General features: G+C 41.2%; 1 protein-coding gene across 3 annotated transcripts in view; it reads left to right on the top strand.

Annotated features, from left to right (window-relative positions):
• slc24a3 (solute carrier family 24 member 3) overlaps positions 1–21,955 on the top strand; it is a 130,571-nt gene that overhangs the window by 1,500 nt on the left and 107,116 nt on the right. The window lies entirely within an intron of this gene.

Genomic DNA, 21,955 nt, shown 5'->3' with positions numbered 1-21,955 from the left:
GCAAAATGCCAGATGTCCAAAGTATGTAATTATGGACCGCAAGAATTCATCATCAGTGGGGATATTTTTTAAGTTATAACATTTTTTTAGTCTTGATTGTCAGTCTTAAAGTCTTAATTGATGAAGGAGTGGCTGTGTTCTTAGGTATGGTTATTTTACATCCACTGCTGAAGCCACAGAACAGTAAGCATCAGCATAAACACATATCATGAAAGTAAGTAAAATGTTGTTCTGAAAGGATCAGTCGAGAAACTGAGGAGTTCATTCAAAAGCAGTCAGTAATATAGAATTTTTAAAAATGGTTACTGATGCTTTTCACGGGCTGTGAACTTCAAAGAGAGCATTTTTCATACTCAGCTCGCTAATTGAATAAAAGAAATCAGCATGCAGTTTACTGATCGGTGACGTTGCGGGATTCTTTCTAGTGTGGGGCTATGGATGCAGTCGTCGGACATTTGGATCAGATGTAGATCTGCACAGTTAACATCGCACAGAGGAAAATGTTCAGCTTGGAGGCATTTCAAGCTCTACAGCAAGTTTATGTGACTTAAATGTGGTGAAAGGGAAAAAACGCGTATGACACTTTGACCCTCATTAGGTCAGAGAGACGGTATCTACAATAGAAGGTAGGAGAACGGTTTGGTGTGACATGCTGAGAAGCTTCTGTCATACTCATGGTAACCTCAATTCTTTGAGCTCCACATATTACACTTGGGAAGGGAGAAACAAGCAAAAAGACTATGAATGATAGTAGTTTGCAGAATTTCCGTTGTATTTATTATGGGGCCACTGACATTTAATCTTTCACTCATAAATACCAACAGTTCTGGGCTTTTATATTCTTGGATTTACTTGTTTGTTTAATTTTGTTATACAAAGGTATAAAACCTGATGTTTCCTCACGTATGGAGAACAATTTACAGTCTCTTCCTTACAGTGACGATTGCAGCTTATTAATTTAACACCAGTATTGGATCAACACTCAAGAATGGCTATGAGAAGGAGCCAGAATATGTGGAGAATACCCAGTCGGGCTGCTCCAGCCCAAAGACATGCAGTTTGTGGCGTTAGGTTAACTGGCGATTCTAAATTGGCTCTAGGCGTGCATGTGAGTGTGAATACAGGGTGGGCCATTTATATGGATACGCCAAATAAAATGGGAATGGTTGGTGATATTAAAGTCCTGTTTGTGGCACATTAGTATATGTGAGGGGGCAAACTCCTCAAGATGGGGGGTGACCATGGTGGCCATTTAGAAGTCGGCCATCTTGGATACAACTTTTGTTTTTTCAATAGGAAGAGGACCATGTGACACATCAAACTTATTGGTAATGTCACAAGAAAAACAATGGTGTGCTTGGTTTCAACGTAACTTTATTCTTTCATGAGTTATTTACAAGTTTACCGTGTTAGCTCTGGGGCAGACTGACGACCTGTCCAGGGTGTACTCTACCTCTTGCGCTGTGGCAGCTTGGATAGGCTCCAGCGCCCCTCCAGTCCATGATAAGTGGAAGACAATGGATGGATGGATGGATGGATGGAGTCAGCATTGTCACACACCTAAAGCCTAGGCAATGCTTCGGAAAAAGATGTATCATTGCTGGATCAACTTTGAGCATGGCTGGTTGAAGTACAGTAAATAGACTGGATCTTATCCACAAGTGGTACTAGAAATGTACTGTGTACACTGGCTTCCTCTGCAGACACTGTTATTTGACTTTCTTTGGTTGAAACATCTGTTTTGCTTTCTCAGTTTCGGCTTCTCTAACAGAACAAACTCACATCTTCTTCGTGACCTTAAGTTCATACGTGCTTTGTCACATGTAGAAATGATGTGTGTCCGTATGCAGATTGCAGATAGCAAGACTGATACATTGAAGTAAAATATCAGAGAGACATATCACATTATTTAGAGTTTAAAGAGCAAATAATTGCATCAATAACTTCTTGTTAACCTCCCACTCACCCAAATATAATACATTTAAAATCATTGAAGCTCCCAGTCCCAACTTTAGACTGATCAATTTTAATCATCACTTTACCTCATCAAAGAGTTTCTAACCATTTCATTTCAGTGGAACAATCATTTACTTGCTATGAACACGTGTTTGTTCATGGAAACGTTTTGGGCCTCATTGATGCATTTGGGCTCATTTTTGTCCAAAAATTCAGACTTCTGTCTTGGTGTTGGAACTAAAAGGATTGGACGAGTGCATCCATATTCATGAGTCAAACAACAGAACAGGATCTCTTGAGAAACCTGCTAGTGCTCAAAAGAATGTTCTTAGTAGGAGAAAATAGTCAAGCCCCACAGATTCTCTTAAATTGATTGAAAACTGGCATTTCAAGCATACTTGGACGGATATGCAGAGTGATTAGGTCAGCCCTGCAACTTCCTAGGACAGCTTCAGAAAAATGATGTGGTCAATGTCTGAGTTTACTTTCAGTCAGACCGATAAGTGTTTAAATGACTTGTAAAAAATAAGCTTTTATCAATGTGCAGGGAGCTTGGCAAGTCTCTCAAATGCAGGGATCCAACTTTGAATTTCAGCTTTTTGAGTCAGAGCTGCCGCAACATTGTTGAGCTGGGTGAACTTCTCCATGGTCCAATTGTCCGATTATCCTGTTGGACAACAGGATACCCTCACTGTGCCCTCATTAAGGTTTCCACCCTCCATAATGCATGCAATGTAGCTGTACACACAACAGAGCTCTCTCGCCAGTGCTGTTGCTCATGGAGAGAGACACACTGGGAGTTTCCATCGTGATGAGAAGGACGGGAGCCTGTGATAGTGGGAGAACCTCGTGTACATGCAGTGATGAATGATTGAGGCAGCTGTAATTAGAGGCCACAGATGGACAGATACGAGCTGAAAAGGCTGAAGTGGTATTAAGTCAAAACATTCACCTGGTTCTTTCATGCACACACACACAAAGATCAAAGTCAAACTTCTCTGTTAAATGCAGAGATGTTGTTATAATAAGGTAATATTGATTTAATGCAGTAATACAAGAATACAAGTTAAAAATGCATTGATTGGCAAACTGTTGACGATCACACTGACTCCCGCCAGTCCCCATGACTATGGCTGCATGACTGCGTCCAAAATGAATGTTGCAGTTATTTTAATTCAATTCAATTTTATTCATATAGCGCCAAATCAAAACAAAAGTTGCCTCAAGGCGCTTTATATTGTACAGTATTAATATTGAGATAAAAGTTATTTGTCATGCTTCTTCATTTATTTGTGTGACAAGTAGTTTTTATTGCACTGCCATATAAACATCACACTGACACTGGTATCCAGGGGGTGGCTGTAGCTCAGGAGGCAGAGCGTGTCCCCTACTAATCGGAAGGTTGGTGGTTCCCTGGCTCCCCCAATCTGCATGCCAAATATCCTTGGGCCAGATACTAAACCCTGATGGGTTCATCTGTGAATTCTAGATAGAATCTGTGTGTGGATGGGTGAATGAGGCATGTTCGCTTTGAGTGCTTGAGTAGAAAAGTGCTATGGAGGAACCAGAACCAGCCCATTTCAGTTGCAACACTGACCTGCGTTACAGGCTGATTCCACGTCAGATGCTTCCCGTTAGCAACCACTGCTTTATTTTTCTTGGCATTCATGCAGTTGTTACACTGGTTTTCTGGCAGTTGAGTAAGTTCTGCAGCACTCTGCATATTATTGGTTGGTTAACGTCATTCGTATTTTCCAAAACCTAAGTTGATTCCCTTCAAGTGACAAGCCCTTTACATTCTGCTGTGCCAGACGTTTAGTTTCAGCGTTGTTTATTTTGTATTTATCTATTAATATAGTGTAGTCAGACTCAGTCAGACGTTTCCACTGTGTGCTAAAATGTGCTTTTGATCGTGTTTATTTAATTGTGGGATGCCAAAAGTGACTGAGATTAAAATTCAATTAATTGTGCTGCACAGTTAATTGAGATCATCATTAAATTTACGTTGTTTTGCACCTCCTCGTCTCTGCAGTGTTGGCAGAGGAGAGTGCTTCGTAAACAGACAGACACATGGTGGGCACATTAGTAGGAAAAATGGCGTGTTGAAATAAATCAAGATTAGAGTAAATCCTTTTACAGGAGTTGGTCTTACGAGGCCCAGTATCAGCTGACGACCTCTAATTCCAACATCTTTGTTTACTTGCTTCAGCATTAATGTGTCGTTACTGAGCCGAACTCTCTGTTTCACTTCCTCTCATGGAGCTATGTGCTCATTGTTCCTACATGGATTCCCACCTGGGAGACCAGGACTTGCTCTTACGTTTGTGATCATACCCCATTGGGTTTATGCACACAAACATGTGGTTAATGTGCGTGTGTGTGTGTTCCACTGGGACATGGATGTGCACGCACCTCATCTCTGCTCGTTCTCTGCCTGTCCTTTATTTCTTTTAACCTCATCCATCCATCTGTCTGCATCGGACCCCTGAAATCACAAGGTATAGAAGCCATGCTTATCCAGGATAAAAGCACTATGGGATAACATTTACAAGTGCACACATAATGAAGCATTCATTATCTACAGGTTTAAATATATTACTTTATATCACTACCATCTCCTCATAATGTGTGACAAAGCTAAAAGATGTATCAGCCAGACAAGTGCTCATGCTATAGAGAAGCCTCTAATGGCTGCTTGCCGTATCTGGTATCCAGCATTAGTGTCTAGATGATCTCACTACATAACGTAAAGCTCGGGTTGGCGGGTCCCCTTCTTTCTGCACGATAGCTGAGGAACAGAGACGGAGCACTTTGTGCTGACGTATAATGTCGGGTCTTTATCTTACAATATAAAGTGCCTTGAAGCAACTGTTGTTGTGAATTGGCGCTATATAAATAAAACTGAATTGAATTGAATTGACAAAGCCTCAGGACTCTGAGCGAAATTAGACAAAAAGGAAAAGAGACAGAAGTGGAGCGAACAGGGACGGAAGGGGGTGCGGTGATTTGAACAGCGAGAGCAAGTGAGGACAGCAGTGGCATTGATGGAAGGAGGAGGAGGAGAAAGTGAGATGAAGAAGGTTGGGGGAATGGAGGCGGAAGGAGAGAAAAGATGAGGTGAGGTGACAGGAGAGAGAGGTGGGAGTAGGCTGGGGTTGTCCATGTTGAGGCGGGTGAAGTGAGGATGGGAGTAAATGTGGTCATGAGGCAGAGAGCAAGTGTGAGGATATGAAGGGAGGGGATGGAATTGAAGGCAAAGCAGGCTCTCTTATTTTTCATTGTTATGTGACCACTCTTTCTCTTTGCACTCAATACGAGCAGTGTGGGGCTTTTTCTTAAAAAGTAATAATGCATTCAGCTTTTACGCATTTTAGTCAAAGCAGATTTGAGTGCAGCAGCCCAGAGAGCTTTAGCAGCGGGTCAGAGGAAGAATAATTCTGCTTTATTCTTACGTCAAGTTAACTGTTGATATCTGAAAGGACAACGATGTCGTGACAAGTCAGAAATAACAGCATGTGTTTTTACGCATGTGTGAACTGCAGTGCGTTCCATCAAAGTGTAAATATATGGGATCAGAACGATGCCATCTTGAAATGAAACTGAAAAAAATATTGTAACTGAAATAAATGTACTGAAAAATCTTGTATTGAAAGTGAAAATAAAATTGATAGTGAAAAATAATTAATTGAAACTGTAAATTTTTTTTTTTTTGCTTACAATTTTTTTTTCCAGTTTCAATCCATTTTTTCAGTTTCACTCTGCTGGCACTGTTGTGGCATCCAGGGGCGCTTGAGGGGCGGGGATTCCGACCCGCATGTATTTGGATATATTATAGTGCTGACCAATGACTGTAGAAAACATGGACGACGCGGCTGCGGTCACGGACAAACTTGCATGTGTCTGTTTGGGAATGGCAGATGCTGAGAGGTTTACATTACCGACTGTTTCAAAGTGACAGCCTGAGGTGTTCTTCAGTAAATTGGACTACCAGACAGGAGGACCTGAGGCCCTGCCGCAATATTTTCGGTAAGTTAAATGTGTTTGTAAGCTAATCCGTAACTAAGGTCCTTAGCTAGCTACCTAAGATGAGCACTCGACTGTCGGGGAAACTTGTTTTGTAAAGTTCGTTTAGCTAACCCGTGCAGGTGAATGAATTTACCCTGACTAAAGAAATCAAGAGAAACGCACCGGGCTGCTCAGTCACTAACCACGCTTACTGTACTTTTATTATGAGTATTATACTGTAAGAGCAACAGGCTGGACTCTGCTTCAGCTCCTGTGCAGAGCTGATTATTAAATATGTGCAAACAGCAGCATGTTTTCTGTCGCTTGCCACATGTGGAAGGACATTAAAGCCAACTTTTAAAAAGCTGGCACTTCAGTAACCCCTCATTAGTCAGTAGCTACGGATTAAATAGCAAAGTCCGATATTTATGTACTGAAACCAACTACTTACGCTTGGCAGCTTAAGTTAAAATGTTTAATTTTCTGCAGCAGCAGACTGAACCAGGACTGAAACCTGCTCCATCATCTCATCTTTGCAATGTCCATTTACAAAGTGCCAAACATTATATTGGAAAATGTGTTAGTATATAAGGCCTTTTTGTTTTTGAAATAAACTGTTCATGTGTCAGCTGTCAGCTACTGTAGGACTGAAAAAATGTAAGAGAAGAACTTCAGATCACGAGTGTGTGAGGACAGAGTGGATCAGCTCTATTTCAGATTTGAGAGATAAACTTTATATTTCAGTTTGTGATAGTTCTCTTTGTGATTACAGGAGCTGTCCTCAGATTCAGACCTCAGCACCACCCAGTGACAGCAGACAGATCATCGTATATCTTCACTCTTTGTAGTAACTCCAAAATTAACTGATGAAATCAGTACAAAGGTTAAAGTACCACATGTGCTGTCAGTGAAATCTGCAGCTGTTTTATTGATAAATTTAAAGACAAAAAGTCAAAAGGATTAATCACCCCTGTAACTGTGTCACTATACATCAGCATTAACAGTACTTAAGTTTAGTGTTGCAGAAAACTGCTGATCTCAGACCTGCACAACTTCTGTTTTAAACACTGAATGTACTCAGCTACATGAAGAGCACATGATGTTTTCTCTGACACAATTAAATAAAACCTGATGAAAGGCAAAGGTTGTTACTTGTATGTTGAACTAAAAACTTGTGATCTGGAATTCTTTCACTGTTATTTTGTCAATAGTGTGTTATTTATCATACCAGAGTAACCAGAGAGCTCAATATATATTTAACTCACTGCTTTTGCTGCACTGTGGTATTAGGTTGCTGAACACTTTGTGCTAACCTGTTGACAGTGTTGGGAAGGTTACCTTTAAAAATGTTTTCCACTACACATTACAGATGTAACGTATTCTGAATACTTCACAGCTACATTAATGTACTATTGCTGTGTGATTTATTACTATTACTGAAGGCTACTCGCCATACCAAAACCAACTATATTTTAAAATCTTAATATAAATGAGTAACAGTAGGGTGGACATTAGGTAAGGCTGCACTTTTTGCCGCAATCTCGTATAGAAAACTATTCCGCGTGTATATAAAACATCTCCGCGGCTCTGAACCGTAGTAAAGGGACCTCTGGCTAATGCGTTGGGTTCCGTGTCGGACTTGTAGCCGAAAGCTAGCTTTACTTTGTTGTCTGGGTCAACTTTGCTAGCGAGAGACAGAGGTACTCCACTTTCACTTTCAATACAAGACTTTTCAGTACATTTATTTCAGTTACAATATATTTTTTTCAGTTTCAATATTTTTTTCAGTTTCATTTCAAGGTGGCATTGTTCTGATCCCATACTAATAAAGCTTTGCTATGTTCTTTTGTTAAGTGAGATTTATTGAAAGTTTTTTTTTCAACTTTCTACTAGACAGCACAGTGAAGAGAGGCAGGAAGACAGGGAGCAGGGAGAGAAAGAATCGAACCCGGGTGCTGCATTCAACCTTCAGGAGTATGTCCAAAAAAATGAATAATAAAAACAAACACGTTTAAAGAATTTCCTAATGTTTGGGTCCAGGAGGAGTTGCATCTGTCATCCGTCTGTTTTGTTTTTTGGGTTTTTTTCCCAATATATTTCAATACAGCACAGTAGCTGATAATCTCTGTCAAATCCTGCTGGGTTAACAATGGTCTAGCTCCTTGTCATGTCAGAAATGTTTCGCTTTTTAAGTTTTTTAATGTTTTTTTATCGTTCCCCTTCCTGAGAAGTGGTTTAAAGATGTTCCTTACTCTCAGAGACTGCATAACCAGCTAGCCTTCTTTTCACACGACTTTGCACACGACTGCAGCGATGTACTCAGTAAATTCTCTGTCTTTGATGAAGTTGCTTTTCTGTTTCTCACGGAGTATAATTTGATGTATTGATTTCATTTCTGGAAGCAAACAGAGGACTTCTAAAACTTATTAAACTTATTGACCCACTATTTATCATGCTTTCATCATGCTTTGCCCACTTGCAAACCACTTTGACTGTCGTCCTTCTCTCACCCCAACTGGTCGCAGCAGATGGCTGCCCCTCGATGAGCCTGGTTCTGCCGGAGGTTTCTTCCTGTTAAAAGGGAGTTTTTCCTTCTCACTGTCGCCAAAGTGCTTGCTCATAAGGGGGTCATGTGATTGTAGCGTTTTTCAGTGGATGTATTATTGCAGGGTCTACCTTACAATATAAAGCACCTTGAGGCAACTGTTGTTGTGATTTGGTGCTATATAAATAAAATCTTTAGTTTAGCAATGATCTCACTACTACTTAAGGAACAGATATACTTGCAAAGGTGAACAGCGGCTGCAGGTTGAGTGAGTTGAATAAGCCTTTGATGAGTGTAGGCTATAACTAAAGGAAAGCTTGCATTTTGAACAAAGGAACAGTTTGACAGCTGTCCTAGAAATCAAGGAGATTCTGAAGTATTTCTTCTTAATTTTTTACAAACCACAACTTCTGCCCAAACTGTCAAATATTTTTCTGTGTATTATGACTGCTTACTTCATTGTTTTAAAATGAATCATATTAGTTTGAAAAAAATTAATGAAAAAAAAGTAGAGTTTTGCAATTGGTTACAAAAAGCTGACTAACAAATCATCTAGTTTGAGTATTTTTTTAAACTCTGATGTCAAAAACATTGCACCTTTTGCAAATTTGGAGCAGCACTGATTCTTTTTCTCTTTCAGCATCTCAAAAATTTTGAGTGCACATTAATAATTTATATCTCATCAAACCAAATTACCCTCAGAGTACATTACTGTAAAAATGAAATGTTGCCATAACTGATATTGTTCGACTGTGACCACAAAATGCTAACAGCATACTATTTCAACATGCTAGTTCTTGAGGCAGGTTCCAAAGTTCTTCTCTGCACTTCTATGTTATTTTTTTCATTTTGTGTCTCTGGAGCCAACAGCCAAATTCTGACATTTCCCACAAATGGACTCCTGCTCCTCCCTGGGCAGTGCCTTTAATGATTGAGTGACAGGTTCACTAATTAGCTAGTTAGCCTTGAAAGAATGGTGACAGTGGCGGTAAGTGCACCCAGAGCCATTGAATGGAATAGTTGTGTCATCTCCTTTTACTCCAATGGACCTTTTTTTTTTTTTAAAGCAATGGCAGATAATCGAGCCTTGCAATAGTTAAAGACCAAAAATTGATGGTCTGTCTCCTGGAAGTTTGCCGGTAAGAACTGCTGGAATTATTTGAATTCTCCGTGTATCACATGACAACCCATGACAATTCAGAACTCCCGCTAACTTACTCTGACTATTTTTTTGTTCCACTGGAAGCTGGCTAAGATGGCTTATTGTCAACACCAGCTGAAATTTTCATCCAATCAAGTTGTCCGCCATTAATAAAGAACAGGAAGAATATTTACCACACATGCAGACGTGTGTGGTAAATACTAGGTACACAAAATTCACAGTTCGGTTCGATACTTTGGTGTCACGGTTCGATATTTTTTCGATACAAAAAAATGTTCATGCCTTTTTAATTTGTCATTTATTAAAATTATAAATATATATTTAAACTCAAAAGTACAGTTTTTAAGTTTAATGTTGCTGAAACAACAAAGTAATAAAAACAAATAAATCTATCTGATCGAGAAATCACTCATCTTTGGAAAAGAGAGTTTATTACAGAGAAATGGTTCTTTCCAAAATAAAAGCTAGTGGGGGAGGTTCAATTTGCCATGTTGCAAGGAGAGCTTAACTTCTGTCTCGCTAGCTTGCCCTGCGCTCAGTGAATCTGCGGTCGACTACTCCGCCTAGGCTGCACTGTCGAGCGCAGATCCACTGAGCGCTCAACACAGACAGCATCATCAGAAGGAAAGTTGATAAAATAAATTAAAAATTTTGTATTGTTCGATACATATGCCTACCGAACCGAAAGCACTGTATCGAACGGTTCAATATTGATACGAATATCGTTGCACCCCTAGTAAATACCCATGGGTGTGTGAAGTTAACATTTGAGGCCGTTAGTGTGAGACATATTACAACATGTGTGTTGGGCCAGTCACTGTCAATTACAGAGGTGTAAACTTCTGCTTCCCACTTTTATAGAGAAGGTGATATGTATTTCCTATAGACAATCACAATGTAGTTACATAAAAGCCGGTGTTGTGGCAGAATGTGATTTCCGGTATTTGCCAAAAACTGATTGCTTGTATTTAAACTGCTATAAATAACTTGTTGCTCTAAAATATGTGAAACATGTAAAACATGGCAAATGCATCCCTCATGAATGACATCAAGTCATCTTGAGCCACAAACAACAAGAAGGTAGAAGCCACAGTCAGGTTTTGGCAGTGACTTTTATATATCCTTTATTTATCCAGTAAAAAAAAATCTCGCTGACATTAAAAATGTCTTTTTTAAGAGTAATCTGGCCAAGAGGACAGTAGATATTGCAACAAATATAACAATAGTTCTGTAAACATATTTAAAGTAGACAAAAATGACCGGATTGGTTATAATGTAAGTACAATAACACAGAGTTATAAAGATACTTGAAACACTGGTAATTTTATATATTTTATGTATAACTGATTTGTAAACCCTGTTCACTGAAGTCTATTTACCAACATATGTAAAGATATTACATATAAAAAAAACACACGGAAACATTGGAAATCAGTTTTTGGCAGGCAATCACTCTTTAGCACAACACTGGTTCGCTTTCCTGTCCTTTCTCCATTGTATCTGTCAAATAAAGCTGAAAAAGGTAAAAAAGCTAAACAAAATTGTGTTGTTTATTGCTGTATAGCTGAATTTCTGCAAACTTCAGTTATCTGAAGCACCACTTTATTGAAGAAATTTGTCCACAATGATATGAGACGTGTATAAAATCCTACAGAATACGTTTTCTATTCAGCTTAAGGTGCTGAAGGTGGTTTTACGAGCTGCTGAATCATTTAAACACTGCTCCTGCATTTTTATTTCATTTTTGTTAAATAAGTAATGACACACTGTAATATGTCATTGTGTTTTCAAGACCGGCCAAGGACTAAATGGGTTTTTTTAAGTATGTCCTGACAAGTAAAACTTTTGTCTTTTTGCTTTGAACAAAGCAAGCTCTGGGTTAGTTTGGAAACTAAGGTCATAAGGGCAACATGTCCTGGCAGAGTTGGTTGTACTCTCTTCCCAGAACATGGTCTGTCAAGGCATTTCGGTCTAGCAGGCATTTTTACCGCACCTAACACCCAATCAACTGTTTTATGAGCATGCAAATATGAAGGCATCTATCAGAGTATAGTTTTCTCAGGAGTTCTTTGAGAACTAGATACTGCTAAAAGAGAGCGAATAAACTAATAACGCTTTCACAGACAAGCAAAACCAGGATAAAGATGGTAGATGAAGACATACAGACTGTAATGTCTAATGAAAAAGGGACAAAATTAGGTTAGAAAGAAAAATGTTGCTTGAAATATTATCAACACACAAGCAGGCTCAAGAATAAAAGCTCTGAAAATTACTATTCTGATCAGACATTTTTACTAATGTTTTTTCAGTGAGATGTGTCGCAGTTTTAATTTTCTGTGAGACATCTGCTTGGAACGCGGTATCACTCCTTCATTTTTCTCCACCTCAAGCCATTGCACCTCCACTGTTATCCGTAAACACACAGAGACCTACGCACCCACACGGGACTGTGTCTAATTCAGCTGCATCTGGGTCAGCCTGTGTGAACAGAGAGCAGCAGCACTTCCCAAATCTGAGCCAGGCACAAACAAGCTCTCTCCCTTTTCCATCCATCCATTTGTTCCTGCTGTGCCATACTCTTTCTCAATCATCCCCTCCATGTAGTGGCCACTGCGCTCTCATCTTGCCTCTTCCTCCCTCCATTTTGGTGGCACTCAGCTATCATTTTGGTATGTCCCCCAGTAGCTCTAACCCTTTTGCCCTTCCTAGCATCCCAGACGTGCAGCACCCTTACTCATGCTCTCTTTCCCTGTATTATTGTCAGTCTTCTGAAGCCTGCTCACAGACTTTACTTAAGCACAGCTCGCCTGTTTGCTGACTTATTTATTTGCTGTTCTGCCTCACCGTCCCATGTCTGCGTCATTTTCTCTCAGTGAAACAAGGTAACCAACCGTGTTTGCTCTGGCACACTTCATGCAGCCCAACCAAACTGATTTTCAATCACAGATTATCTAAATCTAAAACAGCGAAAGTGCTGGTCAAAAGAAAAAATAAAAACTAAGAAGAAGAGTAACTGAAAAGTCACTGAAACACTCGGTAGATCTAAAGGGAATGTATAGATTTATGTGATGATTCTCAGTGGGTTTCTCACTACAAGCAACACCCTTCACACAGTCTTAAACAGTCATTTGATGAACTGAAACTTGTGATTTTTCTAACAGACAGGCTTCTATCTCAAGTAAAAATTTTTGAAGTTGCCTGTATATACTGATAGAAATGTGTGCAGAAAGGCAAACGTTTCAGGTACACAAAGCTTAACCTCTCTGTTTTGCTGTTTCTGTGTTAAACATGGATGAACTGAGCTTCAGGTGCTCTTGTGCACAACCGAGTCCATGCATATCCACATTTGTAGCCTTTTTAGGGTGTTAATGTTTTTCACTTTGCAGGAAAATACACATCACTGTCTGTGCAGTAATCTGTTGTAAAATGAAGTGAGTACTTGATAGGAACGTTGTGTGTGTGTGTGTCTCAGATGAATGAAACGGTCAAAAGGCTGTTAGTGTTGATTAGAGACTACAATTTATGGATTTCTCGCTCTCTTTTTCTCATTTGCTTTTTTATTACAGATGCTTGTCTGTCTTCCTTTCTTTTTCTTTCTTCCTCACTCTGTTCTCTGATCTTTGTCTGATGGCCATAAAGCACTTCATTATAGGAGCTGCTTTTTGTGACGCTGAGTCCAGATTTGATAGATGAAGAAGGTACTGTCTGCTTCTTCCCCTATTCACAAGGTCACCACAGCGGGTAGCTCTGTATGTTTGATTTGGCGCGTTTTGGCACAGATGCTCTTCCTGACACAAACCCAATGGGATTTTGGTCTCCTCCCCACAGTAAACCAGGGATATTTTGCTTATTAGGCAAATGTGTAAACCGCTACACAACTCTTGTGTTTTTGGTAAAAATGGCCTGGTAAATGGCCTGTATTTATATAGCGCTTTACTAGTCCCTAAGGACCCCAAAGCGCTTTACACCATGACAAGGCATGATGTCCGTAAGGAGAGTCAAAGCAGCTAATTTAAATAGGTGACCAGGTGTCGCCATAAACACTTCTGTGAGAAAGCTCTTTCCTAGCTACACGTGGACTGTACACAAACAGCTGAACAGGTGTGTTCGCTGCTGTGTTGGAATGGTGGTCGCACAAGTTGGACATCTGATCTGTATTACAGTGCTGCCCTTCAAGTGCAGACCACAATTTAGTGACTATGTCAATTTAGTTTTTGTCCTCATACATTTACATTTCTTGAATATGTACCGAGGATATATAGATTTTTTTTCTTTTTTTGTTGAGTTGTTTCCCAACAATATAAGTTTAGCTTGTTTCTGTAGAAAAAACACAAAAGATTAAGTATAGAGGTATTTTTTGATTTTTATTTTATATATATTTAGCTTCTTTATTTCTTTAGAAATGATGAAAGAATTTAGTTTTCCAGTTTGCGTTCTTCTGTAACACTTGTAGCTTATACCATACAGGATTAGGATTTTAGTCTATTATACCCATGTTATGTGTTTAAAAGTTGTACAGTTGTTCAACTTCTGATAGAAAAGAAATTATACTTAAACCAAAATTGACTTTAAAGTTAAAAGGGAAACTTTAGGCTTTACAGAAGTAGTCATTTGGTTTATATTGTGATCTATATATCAATATCAACCATGAAAAAGATGAACATTAGCACTTTTTTTTCCATGTCACCCTCCCCCAGCTTAGCTGATGATGATAAAAGCCACTGTGGCTCTCTAACTGCCACCTGTTATACTAGCCTGTTAAACGTGGTAATTATCAGTGTACCACACTGGTTCACTGTTGGATTATGCAGCCAACTACCCAGGGAAGCCCCGGCTTTTCCCATTGTCCCATAACCCTATAATCGCTATTGTAAACTAGCAAACTATCACTGCAAAATTTAGGTGCACTCTAAATGATGGTTACCGTTACACTAGTTGATTAACCTAAATTTAAATCTCCATTTCATGAATTAGGATAGCAGTAACTAGGAATATCTCTACTCTTTCCTGGAGATTCTTGTGAGAGAACTCAATGATGTCACTGAACAGGGATGATGTGTAATGAAGATGGTAGTTTAAAGTAGGACTTGCTTTAGCAGCAAATTTCTAGAAGCAACCCATACCCATACCCATTCACAGCTCACTGAGCTCAGTAGAGACATCCGTCTGGTGGCATTTTTGTTGACTGCACTAAAATTAGTGACCCTGGTACCCTGGTACATTGAGATACCAGTAATACACCTAATTAGGTTAATCTGCAATGATGTTTTACAACACAGTTGTTTTCTAGTTGTATCCAGTGCTAATATTAATGGATGTGTGGAGTCACAGTTTAAAAATGACTGTCTTGGACAAACATTTACCTTTGAGCTCTGAATCAGTATCATTGTGTGTAGGTGCTTTGGATCCAAGCTTGTCAAATGGGGTCTGCAGGATTTAGAGTGTGATTGGGGGATGAATGAGATGTCAGCACTTTCTGTTTTTAATGTTGTGCTTTAACAATGTTCCTTCAGTGGAGCTGCAGGTGTGAGTCACACAAAGCTCCTATTCTCCCATTGTATGAGTGTGTGGGTGACAGGTCCACGCTTTTGTCATTGAATACCAGAGATTAACCCAGCAGGATGCCCTCAAACACACACGCTTACACATAACTATTCGCTCACAGCTCTGTGACAGACATGGATTGTCTCTGATTGGTCTCAAAATGGGGACAATTGTTCTGCGATGTTGCTTATCTTTGCATGAATTCCACAATGTGAGTAGAAATCCTTTAGTTTGAATTGTTTGCTCCACAAAGGCAGCCAAATCTGAAGTTCTAAAATATGTGCCCACACTTTCTGTTGTATACCTATCTGACTGTTGGCAGGAAAGGGGCTGTGTTACAGAGCTGGATGCATTCCAGTGATGTGCATCCAGATCGTTATTTGTGAAAATTATTTAGAATGCAGTCAGAGTAATGCCACACTAAATTCATACAGTCCCGATCAAAAGTTTAAGACCACTTGAAAAATTGTCTTATTCTTTATGCTAAAGCATATAGTTAGGGCTGGACCAGGTGACCCTGAATCCTCCCTTAATTATGCTGCAATAGACGTAGGCTGTCGGAGGATTCCCATGATGCATTGAGTGTTTCCTTTCCAGTCACCTTTCTCACTCACTATGTGTTAATAGATCTCTCTGCATTGAATTGTACTTGTTATTAATCTCTGTCTCTCTTCCACAGCATGTCTTTATTCTGTTTTCCTTCTATCACCCCAACCGGTCGCAGCAGACGGCCCCGCCCCTCCCTGAGCCTGGTTCTGCCGGAGGTTTCTTCCTGTTAAAAGGGAGTTTTTCCTTCCCACTGTCGCCAAAGTGTTTGCTCATAGGGGGTCATATGATTGTTGGGTTTTTCTCTGTGTCTATTATTGTAGATATTTTGCATGGTTGGATCTTAACAAGAGACAAAGCATCTTTTTGAGTATGCAATTTTTTTGACAACAACACTTAAACTGAAGCAGACTGTTTTAAATAAAATCTGTGCAAATGATTCATTGTCATTTTCTGTCAGGTAGTCACACTGTCATGATGTTCTGATAGCAAAGGCAAAAAAAAGGTTTCCGTTTTGAACATGATCGGGTTGCTAAACTGCATAAGCAGAGTCTCACGCAGCACGCAATCACTGCTGAGGTGACACGCAGTAAGACAGTCATTTTGGATTTCTTAAATAATTCTGAGGGTTATGGAACAAAAAAAGTCAAGCAGAAGACCCCAAAAAATTCCACCGCCACTGAGCCGAGGATCCAATTGGTTGTCTGTAAAGACACAAATTAAGGCCGTTACTGGTGCAGACTGCACCATAACCCCATAACCATCAGACGGCATCTGAGACAGAATGGCTTAAAATACAAAAAACGTCTTCAAAGGCCTCATCTCCTTGAATGTCACAGAACTAACCGTTTGGACGTTGCAAGAGAGCTCCAAACATGGGACATTGAAAGGTGGAAGAAAGTTTAATTTTCGGATGAGAAAAAAACTTTGATGGTCCTGATGGTTTCCAAGCAGATCCCACCTGAGATGTTTTTATACGTGCCACAGTGGAGGGGGTGCCATAATGCTGCGTGATCTGCCTCACAGAAACCTGGCTATCGGACAAGGTACCGGACTCCGCAATACAACTACCGGGGTTCTCCGTGCATCGCGCGGACAGGTCACAGGATCTTACTGGGAAAAGCAGAGGCGGTGGTGTGTGTTTCATGATCAACAACAGCTGGTGTGATTATGCGAACGTGCACCCGGTCAAATCCTTCTGCTCACCGGACCTGGAGTACCTGATGATTAAGTGCCGGCCATTCTGGCTACCGAGGGAATTTACAGCAGTGATTATTACGGCTGTTTACATTCCCCCACAAGCTGACACTAACCGAGCACTCAGGGAACTGTACAGCGCGATCAGCAGCGAGGAAACCGCACACCCAGAGGCAGCGTTTATCACAGCCGGAGACTTTAATAAGGGAAACCTGAAGAAAGTCTCACCCAAACTCCACCAACACATCCACGATCAAAGCAGCCAAACGTGAGTACAGGGACAGGGTGGAGCAACAGTTTGACAACCCTCGGAGTATGTGGCAGGGACTAAACACGATCACAGACTTTAGAGGGAAAACCAGCACACCGCAGACCACGGCCTCTCTGTGTGAGGATCTAAACGTATTCTACGCTAGATTCGACACAGCGAACACCATGAGACCGGACAGTGTGCGCACCGCGGATGACGTCAGTGCGCACACTGTGTCTGAGGAGGATGTGCGGAGGTGCTTCAGGAAGGTGAACGCACGCAAAGCTACTGGTCCGGACGGGATTCCCGGCCGCGTCCTGAAGTCATGCGCGGCTCAGCTGGCTGGAGTGTTCACGCACATCTTCAACCTTTCCCTCTCTCTGTCTGTAGTCCCAGCCTGCTTCAAAATGGCCACCATCGTCCCTGTACCCAAATCCTCCACCATCTCCTCATTGAACGACTGGCGACCTGTAGCCCTGACCCCCATCGTAAGCAAATGCTTCGAGAAGCTGGTCAGGGACTTCATCTGCTCTGCACTACCCGACTCACTGGACCCTCTACAGTTCGCATACCGCCACAACAGGTCCACTGATGATGCCATAGCCCTGACACTACACACTGCCCTGTCACACCTGGAGAAGAGAGACACGTATGTGAGAATGCTGTTTGTAGATTACAGCTCAGCATTCAATACCATCGTTCCCTCGAAGCTGGACAGGAAACTGCAGGATCTAGGACTGAGCAGCTCCCTCTGCAGCTGGATCCTTAGCTTCCTGTCTGACAGACGCCAAGTGGTCAGACTGGGCAGCATCACCTCATCCCCCGTCACACTGAACACTGGTGCTCCACAGGGGTGTGTACTGAGCCCTCTCCTGTACTCACTCTACACCTACGACTGCACGGCCACTAACAACTCCAACATCATTGTGAAGTTTGCGGACGACACTACAGTGGTGGGTCTTATCACCAACGGTGATGAGACGGCTTACAGGGAGGAGGTCAGCGCCCTGACCCACTGGTGTCAAGACAACCATCTCACCCTCAATGTCGCAAAGACAAAGGAGTTGATAGTGGACTTCCGGAGGTGCAGAGAAGTACACACCCCCATCACCATCAACGGCGCTGCTGTGGAGAGAGTGAGCAGCTTCCGGTTCCTTGGTGTACATCTGGCTGAGGATCTTACGTGGTCAGTACACACAAACAAAACAGTGAAGAAGGCGCAGCAGCGCCTCTTCTTTCTCAGGTGACTGAAAAGATTCGGCATGAGCCCCCGCATCCTCAGGACCTTCTATCACTGTGCCATTGAGAGCATCCTCACTGGATGCATCACCACCTGGTATGGCAACAGCACCGCCTACAACTGCAAAGCTCTCCAGCGAGTACTGCGGTGCTCTGAACGGATAATTGGAGGTGAGCTTCCCTCCCTCCAAGACATCTACAGGAAGCGGTGCCTGAGGAAAGCGGGGAGGATCATCAAGGACTCCAGTCACCCCAGCCATAAACTGTTCAGACTACTTCCATCAGGAAGGAGGTTCTGCAGCATCCGGTCCCGTACCAGCAGACTGAGAGACAGCTTCTTCCATCAGGCCATCAGACTGCTGAACACTTCATAGACACCTCAGCTTCACTACTGGAACTTTAACATTATGCACTCCATACTGTACAGTAATGCCACTGTTTTGCACATGTCTCACTCTTTATATTTTATTTTATATATTTTATTTATTGTTTACTCTATTTAATTTGTAAAATATGTGTACACACACACACACACGTAGAAAAATATTTAGTATACACATCCAGAAATGCATATACTATTATATATTGTACATATATTTATTAGTTTCAGATGTAGCCATTCTTGTATTTTGCTTGTTTACATTATTGTATTTGCACAACTCTGTTGCTTGTGAAGCTCGCACACAAGAATTTCACTCACATGTGCTGTACCAATGTACCTGCACATGTGATGTGACAATAAAAGTGATTTGATTTGATTTGATTTGATTTGATTTGATAATGGTCTGCGGTCCTTTCTCCTTCAGTGGAACAATGGAGATTCAGGAGGTGCAGGGGCGTCAAACCTGTCCAAATGTTGCAGAGAGCATCTCTCATGACTGAGGGCCCTCGTCTGTGTGGTAACGACTAGGTTTTTCAACAGGACAACTCTACAGTACACAATGCCCGCAGGATTAGGGACTTCTTCCAGGAGAATAACATCACTATTTTGGAACATCCTGCGTGTTCCCCTGACCTAAATCCAATTGAGAACCTTTGTGGATGGATGGCAGGGGAAGTTTGCAAAAATGCATGACACTTCCAGACAGTCTTCACCACTTGGAGAAATGTTACCACTCACCTTATGGAAACTCGAATTTTTGAAGTGATCAACAACAACGGTGGAGCTACTCATTACTGAGTTCATGTTTGGAACTTGGATTTCTGTTTTGGGGGAGATTCCAGATTTTTTGGAGGTGTGGTCCTAAACTTTTAATCAGCTGTAAAACAATTTCAGTTTAAGCGTTTGTTGTTGTTTTTTTTTCTTCAATAAATTTCATGCTCAAAAAATGTTTTGTCTCACTCCCATTTCTTCTTGTTGCATGTTGAAGCTTTGCTTGGAACATTATTAAGATTCAACCATGCAAAATATGATTTTTTTTTTGCCATTTTTCTAGTGGTCTTAACGTTTTGATCTGGGGCCTGTTCTTCGTACGTCGCTTACTACATCCAAGATCAAATGACACATCCAAGACCAAACCATCGCGCTAACCGTGAGCTCGCTAATCCGGTTCCCCGAACACACCTGCTGTTGACGATCAGTACAGCTGGACACAGGAATGTGACATCACTCGGTGTCGTAAAAGGGGCTACGCATCGATAGTAGAAACATTGATCGGCAACCCGCTGATTGGTCGGCGAAAATGTCGAAGGGGCGTGCTCGGTATTTTCCGGCAGCAGAGCAAGAACTCATGAGTGAGGGATTTCAGGAGTTTCAGAGTTTAATTACAGTTTTTCTCAAATGCTAAAACACATTTCACAAACGTTACCACCAGGTCCCCCAATGTCCAAACACAACACCCTTCTCTAAAGCTACATAAACACAACCACACCTTCCCACTGCAAAACTCAAACTCCCACACCAAGAGAGCAGCTCGAAGCTGTCAAAACTGTAAACACTATACACAGCATTACACACTACAGCAAAACAATTGAAAACACAATGCTCAATTTGTGAGAAGGTTCTTTGTTTCATAACTGCCAATGCATATTTTAGAAACTATACAGTAACGGATCGTCGTAGATCTCTGCAGAGGATTAGGCATTTAGATTTGTGAGTTTCATATGAGTAGTATAAATCTATAGAAAATCCTGCATGTATGTACACTACTGTAACACAACTCAATGCAAAAACAGAATCTAATGCACACAACAGTAATCTTGAAAACATGAACAGGGTGTGAAGTTTTTTTATTTACGTTATTCACACCACACACACACCACAATCACTGTGCGGCATCATGTCGCTGAGCTGTTGCTCGCATCTCGTCCGTAATGATGGTGCGAGGTTGTCTTGCTCTCCCTCCTGGACCTTCTCCTCTCCCATGTTGGCCTTCTCCTCTTCCTCGTTGGTCGCTCCTCTTCCTCCTCTCATTTGAACTCCTCTTCCTCATTGGCCTGCTCCTCTTCTTCCAGGGCCAGCTCTTCTCCCTCCTCTGCATCAAATTCCTCTTCCCCTGACTCTGCCTTCATCCATTGTGTTTGTTTGGAATCTTCAGCATACTGTGCACTCTGAACTTGCTTTTACATGTGGGTACAGCATTAGCAACAAGTGTCTTCAATTTTGAGTCATTGTGTGTAGTGAATGACGCCAGGTGTGTTCCCTGTGTTCAAAGATTGGTGACTGTGGCAAGCATTTTGCATCACATGGGCTTTCATTTGAGGATATGAGCAGAGTTGTTTTGCAACATGTGTTTTAGCAAGGAAAAATGTGTTTAGATTTATGAGTACAGAGGGTTGTGTTTTGTGAATTGTGTCTTCATGTGACATGTGTTTATGGTACTGGAATATGGTGGCTACATTTAGTAAATGTGTTTAGACTACTGGTCATTTGGGTTACAGGATTGGCTTTTGTGTTTTAACATTTGAGAAAAACTGTAAAACGCAAGAGAACACTGCAAAGGCTGCAAAAGCAAGGAGAGAGGGCTGGCAGAAAGTTGCTGACAAATCAAACTCGTAGGTAATTTAATAATAATAATAATAATGGATTGGATTTATATAGCGCTTTCCAAGGCACCCAAAGCGCTTTACGATACCACTATTCATTCACTCCCACATTCACACACTGGTGGAGGCAGCTACGGTTGTAGCCAGGCTGCCATATCGCGCCATCGGCCCCTCTGGCCAACACCAGTAGGCGGTAGGGTAGATCTATCATATGACACTATATTGTCCAATATCATATGGCATTATATTATATTATAATATGTTATATTATATCCCCTTTCACATTAGAGCCACAACAGGACCCACAAGAACATGGGAACAAGTAAAAGTGGAATACAGGAGTATTCTACAGAATGGTAATATTTATCTCTTAGATTGCTTTGCGTCTCTTGGCAAGGTAATACTGGCCTGTAATACTCTGTTAGTTTGTTCATAACAGCAACCAAGAAAAGGGCAGAGGAAAAAAAGACAGGTGGTGGTCCTGCACCCCCTCGTCAACAAGTTGGTTAAGTAAATAATACCCTCA

This window comes from Astatotilapia calliptera, chromosome 13 (genome assembly GCF_900246225.1).
Source record: "Astatotilapia calliptera chromosome 13, fAstCal1.2, whole genome shotgun sequence".
Lineage (NCBI taxonomy): Eukaryota > Metazoa > Chordata > Actinopteri > Cichliformes > Cichlidae > Astatotilapia > Astatotilapia calliptera.
This window is presented reverse-complemented; position numbering and strand designations above follow the sequence as displayed.